Consider the following 17,019-nt stretch of genomic DNA (forward strand, 5'->3'; position numbering starts at 1 on the left):
CTATATCAGCAGGCTATAAAACACAATAATAGGAATAAAGCAAGACAAAGCTCAATAAGTAAATACTGGCTCGTTTATTCATTTTACAAATTCTTAGTGAACACCATGGGCTGGCAAGGCTTTTAGGAAAGAGCAGTGAATCATATGTGTTAGGATTCTGTTTTTCTTTACAAAAATATAACCCAGATCTTCCAAATTTAGCATTAGAAAAATTCCCACATGATCAGGAGATAGCTGGACCACATGGCCCTGCCTGTTTCCTCTGGCTTTCCCTAGCCATTTAAGGTCTTTAAATTTAAACTGATTGGCATTGAGACAACCATACTGGATGAAGGGGGTGGGAAGTGAGATCCTCCTTTTGGCACTCCGGACCAAGCAGGGACAAATCCCTGCTTCCTGTAATACAACCAAAATACTTTATTAAAGATTGGAGGATAATGAACGGTAAATAAACCTAAAAAATATTATGCATTTAGAGTCTAGGTTGAAGTTTTACTTTGTCTCTAAAGCTCATGTGCTACTCTGGAGGGGAAAAAATAAATTAAAAACCAGAGACCTTATCTATGTCCTTCTTTCTTGGCTACCCATTCGCTACCATATGATGGATCATGGGAGTCATCTTTAATAGTCATTATTCAACAGTACATTTCCAAACATTCTTACTTGACCTTTGGAGACAAAAATCTCATTTTATATCAATTTTGGGCCCATCTACTCAGTAAAACCTTTCTGTCTGAAGACTAACTTCTTTCCTTGGTAATTATTAACAAGAAAAACCCAGTCCTTCCGACTACATCACAATGCAATAAGCTCAATATTCTCTCAAGAGATACACACATATAGTAACAGTATAGGTGAAAAGTTATATACTATGAAAGTACTATACTCTCTAGTTTCCTCTTTTATTCCTAATTTAGAGAAATGGGCTCTGTGTCTATTCAAATAATAACATAAAACCTAAAGTTTGTTGATTGTGTTCAGATATTTCACCAAATTCCATATACGTCATAGAGGAGAAAAAACCCTGTATGTACACAAGTTCAAAATTTAAATCCTCAATACTTGGGCTCAAAGCACTCTGTGAAGGGAAGGAGGTTGTGGGGAAAACATAGAGGAGGAAAAGAAGCTACTCTTTTCAAATGTCTCTTATGTGCTAGTATAGTTTTAGCAACACTCACGAATATCTCATTGTGTCTTCGCAATAACCCTATGAATACAGCTCATTTTATAGACGGGGAAACAAAATATAAAGAACTTAAGTGAGGAAGCGTTCATTTTTAGCTTATAATTATTGTTGTAAATTAGATTGATCTCAGTTTAATATAGTCACTCAATAGATATTTACTGTGAATTTGCTATGTGCAAGCATATATCATACAATATAGCATAGAGGAAGCAAATTACTTCCACTCTAGTACTGGAGGGAAAAAACACTCCACTAATGAGGAGGTCATTCATCACCACTGAAATAATATTTTCAGATGACAATAGTAGGGGTGAAAGCAACCATCCAGTGGTTTAAAAAGTGGATGTCTGGTGAGGAAAAAGAGGTAATGAACATGTAATAGAATACTCCCTGAACATGTTGGTTCAGGTTAAAAATTCTCAAGCTCCTTTAAAACTTGAATTTACTCAATTTCATTGAGTCATTTATTCAGAGACAGCCTGAGAGCAGGTACATTAATTAGAACCAATTGTAGCAAGACCCGAATCTAATACAGATCTCCACTTTAAAAAGCTTTGGAAGGAGGGAATCGGGAACAGTCTTCTGTTTCCAGAAAAGAATTGTTCCAGATAGTTCAAAACGGAAAGGCAGTTTTGAAGGGAAACTGCATAAGAAGGTAAGAAAAAAAAAATCGAACAGAAAGAGAATGCATTGCTGCTCTAAGAAGTAATAAAAATTTCATCTGTCAATATATTGTTGTGGCTAATCACATGGACTTAAACATCAAAAAGATCTGAATTTGGATCCTGACTCCCTTGAAAAAAGTTATTTGACATCTTTGAGCCTCAGGTTTCTCCTCTGTAAAATGGGCAGCGGGCGGTGGGGAATAATACTCTTACTTACTTTTATACGGTGATTGTAACCTTAAACTTTGTTAATTAAGCAAATACAGATAAAATGTTGGGGTCATTGTGAGCTCTCGGTAAGTGACTATTCAGTGATTTAAGTGTATCCTTTAATTTAGTGAATAGTTGCTAATCCACTAGTGCCATATTACTTCAATGGAATGCTAAGCTATCTTTAAAATATGTTCTACAGCAGTGGTCCTTAACTATTGTGTGCTTGCTCATAGATGAGTGGGACATTTTGAGAGTTTGTAGGAAAGGTTTTTGGACATCACAGTCACCATGTAAGAGTGAGAACTGATACTTGGGATTAGTGGACAGGGGCTGAGGATGCTATATATTCTAGAATTCTCAGGACAATCCTGCACATAAAGGATGCATGCCCATGCTTCCTGCAAAGTTTTCAAATGTCCCTCTAGATATCCATGTAGGTGAAAAACCTGTTCAAGATGATCCGAACGTAGACCTCAACTCCATTTTACTTAAAACATAATTTTTACATACAACATGTTATTTATGCATGGTTTTAATATGAATTTTCTAGAAATGCAGCTATTATGTAAATAGAGAAAAGAATGTATTTTGTTTTGTTGGAATTTTACCAAGAGTAGTTCACCATTTTGGTAGAATTATGTAACTCATGACAGTGAATTATGTAACTCATGTCAGTTCTATGACCAATCAACACATCTGTGTATCAGTCTGCTTTTGTAGACATGGTATTTGCATTAAAGCCACATATAGTTATAAGCATCTAACTTCTTCACTTTGCCTTCAAAAAAAGTCATGCCTGAGCATTCCATATATTATTTTCTTATAAATTGTTTTGTTTTTAATTATCCTATATATTATAGCTAAGGCATTATATTGCTTTTTTATAAATTGTTTATATACATACAACATATTATTTATGCATTTCATCTCAGGATAATAAAGAAGGTGTTACACAATATTTGCTATAAAGAGGAGTATTGGGTCTGATAGATTGAGAACCATGCTCTAAAATTATATTTAATGTTATGAAAATATATTAATAATATAAGGTCAAGTGGAAAAAGTAAATTTCAAAGCATTACCTATGGTTCAATCTCATTTTTCTAAACAAACAAAAACCTCAAGAACTATTACTCCTTTTCCCATATCTTATGGGAGTGCAATAACCCAACTGAAAAGGCCTCTTTTTATATAATTTATAGTTCTATAGTATTTTGATCAAATAATTTGTGTTTTATTTCAAAAATTCTAGAAGTGTATTGTTTGAGTTCTCAGGAATCAGAAGGGAGATGAAATATGAATTCTAATCTTGGCTTTATTATTTAAACCAAGTCATTTTACTTTTATAGGTCTATTTATCTGAAAAACTTGAGGCTTAAGATACATTATCAATAACACAAGATTTCAAGCTTTCTGGTTCTACGATTCTGAAGCAAAACTTTGCTGATTATAGATTTAGGTTTGCTTCCCCAAGTACATTCCACAGAGCACTGATACAATAGGACATTTATAGGTATTAAGTAAATAGAGTTTCGTGGTCAATACATCTGAGAAAACACTGGGTTAAACGAAGTTTAAATATGTTTCTTTAGGTAAGGCTTTTCGATTTTCTTGTTAAGCTTAAGAGTATTATGACTTTTCAAGAGAGGCACAGTGTATTGCATTTCCTATGTACATTTGACCACGGAATCTCCCCTCTCCCTATACTCAAAATCTCATGTAAGTAGTGTTCTGCATAGAAGGTGTTGGGAAACACTAATTTGAGATGATATACATTTAATAATGATATTATAGGAAAGCTTTTATTTTCAAAGGACTGAATCCCCATGGTTAATTTTCAGGCATTAATAATAACCAATAAGGAAAATAGTTTTGTGTAGCAATTCTCTGAAATCACATATATTGGAGTCCTAACTTGTAAATTCAGAAAGAACTGAAAGAAAGAACTGAAAAGGTTAACAAAAGGACACAAATTAAAATATGTAATGAGCATGAGTCAATTTAGAACTAGAATGAAACAAAGGCTCTCTTCACATCAAAAGATTGCTCTATTTCAAAAATTCTATCCAAAGAAAAAACAGATCTAGTTGGTCTAGTCAGTTAAAATTGTTAAATCTGAAAGATATTTACAGAAAAATAACACAGTATATATAGAGAAGGTATGTAATATTATATATGGAAAACAAATAGATTGAAATTAGATGATTTGAAATATTAGAAATATTGCGTTTTCTTGATTATTTGTGTCATAAAAGTGATGCTGTCATGAGTTACATGATTAGGTCACCAATATAGATGAGCTAAATAAAAAAGTGGAGTATAATTCTAGAAGGAACACAAATAACATTATTCCTATTGCAGAAAAGAGCATAATTTTTTTAAACTAATGATTATTTTAAAGGTCTGCTGGTAAAAATTCACCAGGTTTGTTTTGTGTAGGTGTATCAGCAGCAGTTGCTATTAGTTAAAAAACAAAAAGCAAGTGTTTGACATTTATAGAGTTGTTTTACATTACAAAATCTCACATTTCAAAATGTAAATTATTTAATGAGTGGATTATCTATTTTATTTGCCCTGCCATACAGTGTGCTTCTGGACCACAGTTTCCTGTACAAGATGGTTTATGAAAACTAATTTTAATAACATACCAAGTAAAACTTAATCATGAAGGCAAGTCTACTAGAAAAACAAAAAAATAGTCAAATATGGATTCTAAAACAAAATTAAGGCTTAACAACATATAAAGTCCTTAAAGGCAAAAACAACACTGAAATCTATATTTTGCCGAACAGTTATTAAATCTCTACATGCACAAGCTAGATATCTCAGAAAGAACCCTGTTATCACTCTAATCCAGGGGCCAAATTCAGTATCATTTATTGTGAATCAACCAGATAATACATGTCTTCCAAGGGGAGGCAATATGACATACAGAATGTCCCTATGATGCACTCTAGCCAAAAGTCTTTAATTTGAATCCTTTAAAGCTTTGGATTTAACATCTGGTTTATAAAAAACACAAACAAACCAAATTAACACATGGAAACAATTAGACAAACCAGAAAGTGTGACATTCTCCAGAATCATTTTCCCAGTTTCTTCAACAAGTCAGGGTCATAAAAAAGGTATAGTGCTAGATAAAGAGAGACTTAGCTATATTAACTGGATGTAGTGTATGACTCTGGATTAGAGACCGGCTCAGACAAACCAGTTTTAAAGGACATTTTTGTGTCACTAATGATTTTTAAAATTATATTCTGCATTAGATAAAACAAACACTAAAATAGGTAGGTGGCCATCATCAGTTGATAAAAGCAGGTTACAAAAGAGAATATACTTCCACCCCACTCCACCCCACTTCTTACCCTATTTCCCCATCAGTTACATATTGCTGGGAGTCTTTTACAAGTTAAGAGTAAACTATTTCCTTGTCTCCTAAAGACACAAAAAGAAAAAGACTTTAGCGCCTATTCTAGGAAATGTTGGATTGAACACTTTCTCTGTTGGGCCTCTTACTTACTAGTGCCCCATTGAAGAAAGAGTGGCCAAGCAGATGGGCTAGACCTTGATGTTTCCTAGAACATACTTTTCTGATGGGTAGGGTTGCTGGGTCTAAAGTGCAGGACTGTTCTAGCTCCAACATGTTAGCTGGACATCAGGGCAGAGCCTCCTCAGGACCTCCCCCTATGAGGACATGGCCTGCCATCCTCTCTCTGTTCCACCTGTAGCTGCCTGTCCACCATTCTCTCTTGCTGTTCCAGCTCTTTCCATGCAACAGGGTGAGTCAGCCAAACAGACATCTTCATTTCTGTGGGAAAGAATCCATCACTTTAGCCTCAGCCCAGTAGTGTAGGTAGTTCAACAGTTTCTTCAGCACAGCATGGGACATATTTTTAGAGGCCATATACTAAATGTCCTTTGTCTACAGGGAAAAATCCCAGAAAGATTACTTCGTTTCTGAAATAAACATAAAAATGTTTCAAATAGAAAATTTAGAGTACATGAAATATCAATTACTCACACTACTTTAAGAAAATTATGGTACTATGTATGCTTTCAGAATAACATACCAGGTAGTAAAATCTTGATAAAATGTACAATGTCTTCCCACATCTTTGTTGCTTTAGGCTCTCCTTCTCTTTTTCTATTAAATGTGCTGATATTTTAATTAAAAAACATATAATAAAAATAAAAACAAAAATAAATCCAAAGGTTGAACATCTATATTTTTTTGCAAATTTGGAATTTCATGGAAATTACTCATTGGAAAAATCATCCCTATAGAAACTACAGCTTTATTAACAGATTCACGTATTGGTGTGAGGCCTGGGTTAGTGTCACATAATCGTTCTAAGATTTCAATCTCTATTTCATCCTTGCTACACGGAATTGCAGGCTGTGCTGAAAAACAAGAGCAAGAGAAGCAGAAAAGAATATCCTCCCCCAATGCTTTTAGCATGAGAACATGGTGACATTTGGGATTTTGGGTAAAGCAGTTAAGTGGGTCAATCCATGCATTAGCATATAATCTTCTTCTATCCACCCAAAGGGTTGGTCAGGTAAAAATATTAATTTCATTGATCAGACAATTATAAAACCTGTACTATAAATGAAAGAAGAGCAAATAAGGTATGTGGATAGGTTGGTTCTGGAGAACTGATCAGGTTGTACCATGAGAAAACAAGATATTGTAGCTGATAATGAAAAAATTAATTAAAGGAAGAGCCAGAAGAGATATACTTCTTTCGACTATTTCTTTGTCTTATTGTAATTACATAATTACAAAGCCTGTAGTAACACATAGCATTTTTTGGTATATATTCTCATAATATTTTCACTTGACTATCTTCACTTTCAAGTTGTTTAGGGTATGAAATATCCTGTTTTTATTCTGTTTTTGCTAGATCAGGAAGCTGAGAAATAAAAATCCTGGCAAATTGCCAAAGGTAGCAAAATTATTTAATGACAGAATTGGAAATAGAACATACCATTTTTGCCTCCAAATCCAGTGCAAACAAATTTGTATATTTCTACAAATTTTCAGGCTATAGTCACCTAGAGATTATTTGAAAAGTGATTTCTTGAATTAAAGACATGATTTAAGTATTTTTTACTTTTGGTTATATCTTTTTATTATGTCATTATGTTTTGTTTTTATGATTTTTTTTTTTTTACTTCTGATAAAATCTTACAGAAGAAAGCACAGCTGCTCTTTGAAGGTAGCTTTGAAAATTTCACAGTGTTTATATAAATCTGCACAAGCCTATATACTATATTTATTAATTTAGTCAAGAAACATCGAATGGCTACTATTGTCAGGCTTAACATTTAGTATTTCGTTTGTTTTCAAGCCAACCCTGTAAGTATATAGTATACTTATGTTTCAGATAAAGTTAAGCAATTTGCCCCCTGGGGTCATGTAGTAAGTGGCAGAGCCAGAATTTGTATCCAGATCTGTCTACTCCAAAAGCCATAAGATTTCTTCTACATCATGTTTACATGTCAGTCTCTTCTCTCAAAGTGCTGTGAGTGATCAGAAGGAGAGGAAGATGTATCTGAAGGGGTTGGGAGGGATCAAGTAAGCCTTCATGGAAAGGAGGAGCATTGGAGCTAGTGCTTGAACATGTGCTTGTTTGGATCATATGAAAATAGAAGGTTGAGAAGTGGAAATCAAGAACAACGTGAACTTAATGGTTCAGAGAAGGAAAGTCAAAGTGTATGTAGGGAACAACTTTGGATGGAACCTAGGGTGAGTGAAGAAATGAGCTAAGTTTAGAAGGATGTTCAGGTTAATAAAGATTCTTGAACAAAGGCAGTAGGAGCTTCTACTACCATTGGCCTAGAAATACATTTGTGAATATAACACACATAGTCCTAAAATTTCAATGATATCTGGGTTAGGAGAATGACCCTCTTCTTAAGAGGAGCTGTTGTTTTTTTATTATTATTATTATTATTTCCATTTTCTATTTTATAAAGAGTAGGGGAAGCCTTCTACTTGACAACTCAGAATTTAAATGTAGATGGTGTTTGGGATACCAAAAACAAACATTACTGACCATGAAAGTTTTATTGAAAGTGTCTTGCTTTAATTTAAATGTAATTGTACATTTGCTTTGCTAGGGCAAAGCTTTTAGTTATAAAAACAATGGCTTAACTCTACTTCTTTGGACTCATCAGCCATCTGATGTTGAAGTACTGGATTGTATCTATGCTGCACCTATACTGAGGCTGCCCAGTAGTTTATTTGTGGCAACAGTGTGTTTAGCTGAAACACTGTTTCCCAGCTTCCCTTTCAGGTAGTTGTGCCCTGTCATTAAGTTTTGGCCAATGAAATCTAAGCAAATGTCCCCCCCTTCCCCCGCTCTTTAATTCCCTGTGCCCCACCTTCCACCTCTGACCTATGGATGTTGCCATTTCCTTTTATTTTAAAAACTAGATCTCTGAAGGCGGGGCATCTCCTTCCACCCACAGCGTGCACCCAGGGCCTGGCGCACCCGGGGGGCCCGTGCACCAGGGACGCACCTGGGATATGGCCCATGGCTCCACCTGGGGTGCGAATCCAGGACCTTCTGCATATAAAGCAGACGTTCTAACCACTGCACTATGGAGCCACTCCCCTAAGCAAATATTTTTTGTGTGGGCCTTCCAGGAAAATCCTTAGTGGTAGAGATAATTTTGTCCTGCCAGGAAAATGGATGGGATAGCTGGAATCCCAATGGCCATATCTCTGTTAACCTCTTTTGTGCCTTTGAACAGAATAGAAAGGGCACTCATCTTTGCAGATGAATTAGAAAATTTCTTCCTCTGGGTGGATGCAATACATCACAGTATACATATACCACTCACTTTGTGATCTAGTACCTTTGCAGTAAACAACCTGCACAACCACATGAGGTGGCCCTGACAGCCATATTGGACTATGAGGCAGGAAAGGAAGCCATGTTCTAAAGATAGCAAAGCCAAAGAGAGAAGGAGACAGGTCTCAGCTGACCATGAATATGCCATATCAGCCCTGAATCAACTACTTCCAGACTTCTTTTGTGTGACAGAAAAAAAAATTATTTTGTTTGTTACTGTTATTTCTGATTTCTTTCACCAGCAGCTGATTGCTAGTAAATTAAGCCCACATAGAATGTTTTGAGAAGTGTTACTATTAATTAATTAATTAGTTAACTAATTAAACCAATGTTTCTGGAGCATTATGTATCAGATACTCTGATATGCTATAGATAAGGACAGAGCTTACAACCTAGGAGGAGAAAGACAGACGTGTACTTACATAGATAATTACAGTATACAGCGATATAGTTGTTCAGTTTGCGTATTACACAGACACGTGGTGAAGAGCTGAGAGAGGGCTATGCTTTGATACACTGCACTCACCCAGAGGGGGAAATTTTTCTAGTTCATCTCCACAAATGGAATCCTCCTTTTTACAGATTACAAGTCAACCAATAATAATGCCTTATTGTTGTTTAGTTCAGTAATTTCCAAACTTATTTTAGCAGCATTTAGCCTTCTTTGAAAGAACTCTCATGTGGAACACAATGTAGTAGTAGTCCAGATGTTTTGGTTGTAGTGGTCTAACTCAAATTAGTTTAGAAATAGAAGAGAATTTACTAGTAAATTTATTTACACTTATTATAATAGAGGCGGGCATGGCATGCTAACGAAATACACAAATGGGTTAAGAGAGAAGGCTTCACAAAGGAAATGATGCTTGAGCTAAATCTTGGATGATTTCAAGAGGAGAACAAAATGGGAAAAAATATAGCATGCCGAGGAAAGAGCATGTGCAAATATATCTAATAGAGTGTGTTCTGTTTCAGAAATCAGAAGTTTATTAAAGGTAGGGGTGAGAGTAAAAGGCTGATGGTTAAGTGGCTACAGGTGGTGGTAAGAGAGGCAGATCATTAAGAGACATATATGCCTGTGAAATTAGATTTTAGTTTATAAATTATGGGAAGTCATTGAAAGATTTTAAAGAGCAGAGTAATATGAACAGAATATGTTTTGGGAAGATGTTGGGATTATACTTAGCAGAGATACATTAATGGACAAAATGCAAAAGCTCAGGCAAGAGGTGACACATGACTTAAGACAGTAGTACATTGGGATGGAAGGAATTTATTCATGCAAATATTTAGTACATCAAACTGGTAGATCGCAGTGAGGATGGGAGAGAAAAGTTAAGAATGATTCCTAGGATTCTACATTGGGTGACCATTCGGATGATTCTGTGATCATTAGCATAGTGGTACCATTTTTAATGGAAGAGGGTCACACAAGGTCAAGGGATAGATCATAGAGAAAAGACAATCAGCTCAGTTTTAGATATACTGATCTTGAAATATGTGCAGACTGCCCAGGTGGAGATACCTGGCAGGAAATTGACAATATAGATCTGATTGTGTGGCAAGAACTCTGAATTGGAGGTGTAGATTTGAGAGTTGTAAGTGTAAAAATGGTACAAGCATACCTTGGAGATTTTGAGAGTTCAGTTCCAGACCACTGCAATAGAGTATTGCAATAAAGCAAATTGTAATTGTTTGCTCGTGGAGGGTATTTCCTTCAATTTGTAAAAATACAACATCTGTGAAGCATAACGAAGTGGAGCGTAATAAAATGAGGTATGCCTGTAGTTAAAAGTTGTAAATCTTACCATCTAAGACTCAAAGAGTGTGTTTGAGATCAATATGAAAAATGTGAGAGGCTCAAAAGGGAAAAGAGTTCTATTATGGCCTCCATGCCGCCAAGTATCTTCTCACTAAGCAGTTAGCATCTGAAATTGTTATTGTTTTGATTTATTCCTTTGGGTTAAGGTTGTATCTCTAAGTAATTGCCCCTTAAAAATATCATTGAGAGAAATTAAACCGATGACAGGGTAGTTTAATGAAGAGAGCAACTGAGCTAGGTATCCAGAGATCAGTTTCTAACACTGACTTTGCCACTAACTGCCTAGGTGACGTTCTGCAAGTCACTTTGCCTTAGGTTCCTCATGAGGAAAATGAGGAAGTTGAACCAGGTGACCTTCAACATTTCGTAGACAGTCTTACTGTAGTTTAGTTCGGTGATTTTCAAATTTATTTAGCGGCTGTTAGCTTTCTTTGAAAGAATTTTCCTGAAGAAACATAATGTATAAGGATGTTTTGGTTGTAGAGGTCTAAATCAAGTTAGTTTAGATATAGAAGAGAATTTACTAGTTAATTTAACTACACTATGTGAAAAAGGTGGGGCTCAGCCACATGGATGACTAGAATCTGAGACTGGTGCACCACCAGGACTTGCTCTCTATACTTCTCACCTTTGTGTGATGACTTCAATCTGCACAAGGTGGTATGTGGCCACTTGCCTATCTCAAGACTTCTTTTTCTTCCTTCTTGTCAGACTACCACTATAGTGGAGGAACCCTTTTTCCCTGAAAACAATGTAGGGAGGATGTCTGCTTGTTATGGCTTGAGTCATTTTGCCCACCCCGTAGCCAAAAAGTTAGGGGACTCTCTTGAGCTCCAAATGGCACTAGAATCATGTTTGTAGGATAGGCAGAGATCGTTTCCCCCAAAGAAAAAGGAAAAAGGAAAGCTACTGGGCAAATAGATGATCAATATGTAAAACAGATAAAACAGAGGCCTTCAATTTGGGATCCCACCTATATGGTCCCGAGGTGACTTCTGAAGTATATATTTGAAGACCTCATGAGGATCCTTAGAGTATAGTGTTAAAGTAATTGATTTTGATTGGATAGCATACCAGGCACCTGCAAGTCCTTGACAAATGGAAGCACTAGACATCTATTGATGGTGGTGGTGTTTACCTACTAGAAAATTTCTGGAATACAGGGAAGTACTAGAAAGAGTGGTACTGATGTTGATGGAGGTGGAGTGGAGATTCTGAATATTCAGGGATCAAGGGACTTAAGAAGAGAGTGTAGAAAAAAGTAGGCAGGAGGGAACCGAGATGAACTTTGCCTACTTAGCCATTTTATCTGGGACTAATATATTATATGGCATGCTACCGATATCAGTAGAAAATGTTCGTCTTTGGCTTAGATGGTAGGATGGCCCTTCGTGTCATCCAGTCATTCTAGAGAAAGGAACAAAGGGGAGGTTGATGGGAAAAGAGTGGATGGACCTGTAGAGGGACAGAGGCAATGAGTGAAGCCACCTTTCTTGGATAAATATATCCATGGTATATGGTACCTCAAAAAAATATTAGAAATAAAGTAATAGGGAAATAGGGAGAGGAAGAGGTATGAGTAAAAGATGAGAAGATGGAAAGTAGTGTAGTTCAGTAAAAGTTAGCATATGTCACTGGGATATAGTTTGGATCCCTGTCAGGAGGACTGGAATATAAAGTCAAGATTATTTTGATTAATACTTGTTTAAAACTTGTACTAATGACTATCAGGTAAATTATACTGAATTATTTTACTAATTACACCTTACTGAATAATTTAAATGTGACACTTCTTGAAGAGTTACATAGCTATTAATATAAAAGTGTATTGAAATAAGTAAAAGCAAATTTAATTGATTCTTTATCAAATAGTAATAATGCTCTTAAATAAAAATTTTTAAATCTTTGCCTTTTGAGCAAAGTGCTCAACAAAATTTCAGAAAACAGACAAGGAACATAGGGATTTTATAGATCTAGCTACCTGGGCTACCAACAGAAAAACATGGAGAGATCAGATTTACTCAGATCAAATGTTAATTGCTAATTTGGAAAAGACACAGGTGGTTGCTAGAACACCAAGTACTTTTTTTTTTTATTGAGAAGGAATGAATAATTCTGTAATAATATAAATAAATATGTGTTGTTTCAGAACAAATTGTACCTACACAGTGCTATTAAACCAATTTGGTCGAAAATGCCTTACTTAAGCCAGAAGTTTTCACTAGGATAAATCATTTTAAAGAGATATATTCTTAGTGTGTTATTTTTTAATTTTATTTTTTAATTAGTGTACATTCAGTATTATTTTATATTAGTTTCAGGTGTATAGCTTAATGGTTAGACACTTATAAGTTACAAAGTGACCTCCTTGATTAGCCTAGTACCCATCTGGCACTATACATACTTATTACAATATTATTGACTATATTTTCTATGCATCCCTTTCTTCACATCCCTGTGACTATTTTCTAACTACCAATTTCTACTTATTAATCCCTTCACCTTTTTCACCCAGCCCTCCAATCCCATCTCTGGCAATCACCAGTTTACTCTCTGTATCTGAGTCTGTTTTCATTTTGTTTATTTTGTTTAGGTTCCACATATAACTGAAATTATATGGTATTTCTCTTTTTCTGTCTGACTTATTTCACTTAGCATAATACCCTCTGGATCCACTTGTTATTGCAAATTTGTAAGATTTTATTTTTTATGGCTGAGTAATAGTCTATTGTATATGTGTACCACTTTTTTATCCAATTTTCTATTGATAGGCACTTAGTTTGCTTCCATATCTTGACTATTGTAAATAGCGCTACAATGAACCTAGGGGTGCATATATTTTTTCAAATTACTGTTTTGGTTTTCTTTAGATAAATAACCAGAAGTGGAATTGCTGGGTCATAAGGTAGTTCTATTTTTAATTTTTAGAGGAACTCCCAACTTTTCCATAGTGGCTATACCAATTTGTAATCTGACCAACAGTTCACAAGGGTTCCGTTTTCTCCACATACTTCCAATACTTGTTGTTTTTTGATTTATTGATGATAGCCTTTCTGACAGGTGGTAGGTGATACCTCACTGTGGTTTTAATTTGCATTTCTCTGGTGATTAGTGACATTGAGCATCTTTCATATGTCTATTGGCCATCTGTATATTCTCTTTGGAAAAACTCCTTGTTAGGTCCTTTTTAAATTTAGATTGTTTTTTCAGTGTTGAGTTGTAGGAGTTCTTTAAAATTTTTAAATATTAACCCTTTATCAGATGTATCATTAGCAAATATCTTCTCTCACTCAGGTTGCCTTTTTGTTTTATTGACGGTTTCTTTTGCTGTGCAAAAACTTTTTAGTTTGATGTAGTATTGTTATTTTTAATCTTAATTAAAAACTACAACTTCTGACAAACATGAAAAATTCCTATGAAATATCAAAAGCAGTTTATTCTGTTACAAACACTGATCTACTATAAAACTGCTACTCTACTGAAAGTGCTACTCTTGTGCTTGAATGTCTTTTGAACTGGAGTCTTAGGAGAGGTTTTTTTAATCAGTGAAGATTTAATTTCCCAGTATTTGTACAGTGCTAACTGAAAATTATTTCTCTAATCTCAATCTTACTGTAAATGAGTAAAATAACAATGTTTTTTGGATGCTATAATTATAATATGTAAAAGTATTGCTTTCCTTTTGTTTTTAGTGAGGGTTAATCCATTTGCTATATGTGGCATAGAGAGCATCCCAGAGAGTAGAGATTTAAATTTAACTGCACACAATTGACCTTTTTATAATAAAGTCCAGTATTCTTAACTCTTAATGTCACAATTACAATTATTCAACAGACTGTGACACTTAGTATTTAAAATTTAAAGGCCAACAATGAACATCCTCTACATAAACCTGAGCTCCAGGACCAGCAAATCCCACCATTTATTAGTGCTTCTCTAACATCCACAAAGACACTCCCCTCTTTCTTCACTCCAGTCACTACTGCTATTTAGCCTGTGAAAGTATCAAGTATCATATGGCTCAAGTAAAAATGCCAGGGCCATCGGTCTTATCCTCCTAGGCATTGTTGTGTCACCTTTCATACTTTCATTTCTGGTTTGTCCTGTGAGAATTTCCTGTTTATGTGTCTGCTTCCCCTTCATTGGCTGTAAGCTGCTTAAGAATAGAGACTACATATGCTTATCTTTGGATCTCTGATGCTAAATACAATGTCTGGAACATTATGCATGTTCCACAGATGTTTATTGTATATGAATAAATAGGAATCTATACAGCTATGGAATTTGAAGAAGTTAAATCTGTGAGGATATCTCATTATTTATGTTTTTGGGGTGTTTGTTTTCCTCTTTCCTTCATCATTTACTAATGTTCACATTGGAGAAGAGCGTGGGCCAAGGAGAAATTCTGTGGCAAGATGCCATTGAGCAGGTTTACTATTCTGGGCTCCTGAAGTAGCTTCTTTGGCTTTGTTGCTTACAACGCCAAAGATAATATTCATTATGTTTCAGCCTAGACTCAAGATAGTAGGGAATGAGTGAGACTTCTTCCAAGATTAAGGACATTTTGATGCCTATTACAGAAGCTGGTATGGGTAGTATTGCTTGGGAGACAAATGGAACTTAACATAAGTGGAAAACAAAGTAGTCTGAGGTCATTTATGTCCTAAGAGACTTCTTCATTCACTCACTCACACTTCCTGGTAACAAAGATGAAAGTGGTGCAATTGTTCTTTTGCAATGGTGGACTTTTTAAATAGCTGATCAGGTCTAGCTAAATGATTTGCATTTTTACCGCAACTTTTTTTTCCCCAGGAGGTGAAGACTTTCTGCATTCAACAATAGGGCCTAAGATTAATTGCCACCAATACAACGTGATTAGTGTGCTAAACAACACTCCTGTGGGGAAAAAATTACTGAACACTGCTGATATATCCGTGACCAACACTAGTAAGTACCAAGCCGGGAGCATGCACTGAGAAAGAGACTGCAAAATTGCAACAGAAGTATTCTGCCTCTAGAGCTGTATAATTTGTTTTTGGGCTGCTGGTGATAAAAGCTAAAGCTGACCCACAAAAACGAAATTAAACCCCAGAAAACTTAAAATGTCAAGGCTACAGTCACCAAGTACACAGTATTTCTAGTTTACATTTTGATGTTTTCATTCTGTAGCCAAATGTAATTCTATCGCGAGAAGGGATAATTAAAAAATAAATAGGACGGGATTATCGAGGATCGTCACAGGTTCTTTTATTTACCTCTTGCGAAACAACCTACAGATGTTATAGGTTAAAAAAAAGTGACGATGTCAGGAAACATTTCCTTAGGTCATTTCACCTCACCTGGCGTCTCTTTAGCCACCTAGATCAGCGCTCGGCTTCGCTGTCAGGCCGCCTTTGGCGAACGTGCAGTAAAAAGCGCCGAGACCACGCACCAACACGGGAAGAGGTGGGTTCGCCCGTCTCCTTCCTGCCATGGATTTGTGGATGTGGGTTTTTAATACCCTACCAGACTTCCCAGCTCTGCTCGACACTAAAGACAAAAAAAGAGAATAAGAAAACAGCACTAGCAGAAGAGAAAATAAGCAAGACCCCCTGGCCGCTTCACGCGCACGCGCACCAGGACAAACGCGCCACTCAGGGGGCGGGGCCAAGGCGCGGCGCTGGAGCTCCGCCTCCTTTCCCTCACCCCACCCCTCCGCGCAGGAGAGTGACTGACTCCAGCCAGCCCCTCCACGTCAATCAACCCTTCTTCTCGCACTCTCTGCACCTTGTTATTAACCTCAATACCGATATCGCGCGGGTACCTTTCCCCCGGCCCTCGGGGGTGTGAACGTGTGTGAGGGAGAGCGAAGGCACCGAAAGCTGGCGTTTCTGTGTAGCAGCCTCGGCCCCGGCAGTAGCAGGCGAAGCAGCAACCCCCGCAGCGGCGGCAGCCCCAGCGCCAGGAGGCCAAGGCCAAGGCCAGGCTCTGCGCGGCTCTCGGAGTAGTAGCCGCAGCTCCGGCGGCTGCGGAGGCGCAGCTTCCTCCGGCGAGGCCGCGGGGCCTCTCCCGCCAGGGTCACCGTCCCCGAAGCCCGGCAGCGCGGCCCTCGTCCCCTTCCCCGCCCCCTGTCGGTCTCCTTCTCTCTCCCTTCGGCCCGCCGCCTCTGCGGTTCCTCAGGCGGCCCGGCCCGGCCCACCCGCCCCGTGTCCCCTCCGGCCGGTGCCTCTCCCCCCGGCGGGCTGCCTGCATGTCTTTGCTGCCCTCAGCCCCGCCGCCACCGCCGCCACCGCCTCC

This window comes from Pteropus alecto, unplaced genomic scaffold (genome assembly GCF_000325575.1).
Source record: "Pteropus alecto unplaced genomic scaffold, ASM32557v1 scaffold161, whole genome shotgun sequence".
NCBI classification, from domain to species: Eukaryota; Metazoa; Chordata; class Mammalia; order Chiroptera; family Pteropodidae; genus Pteropus; species Pteropus alecto.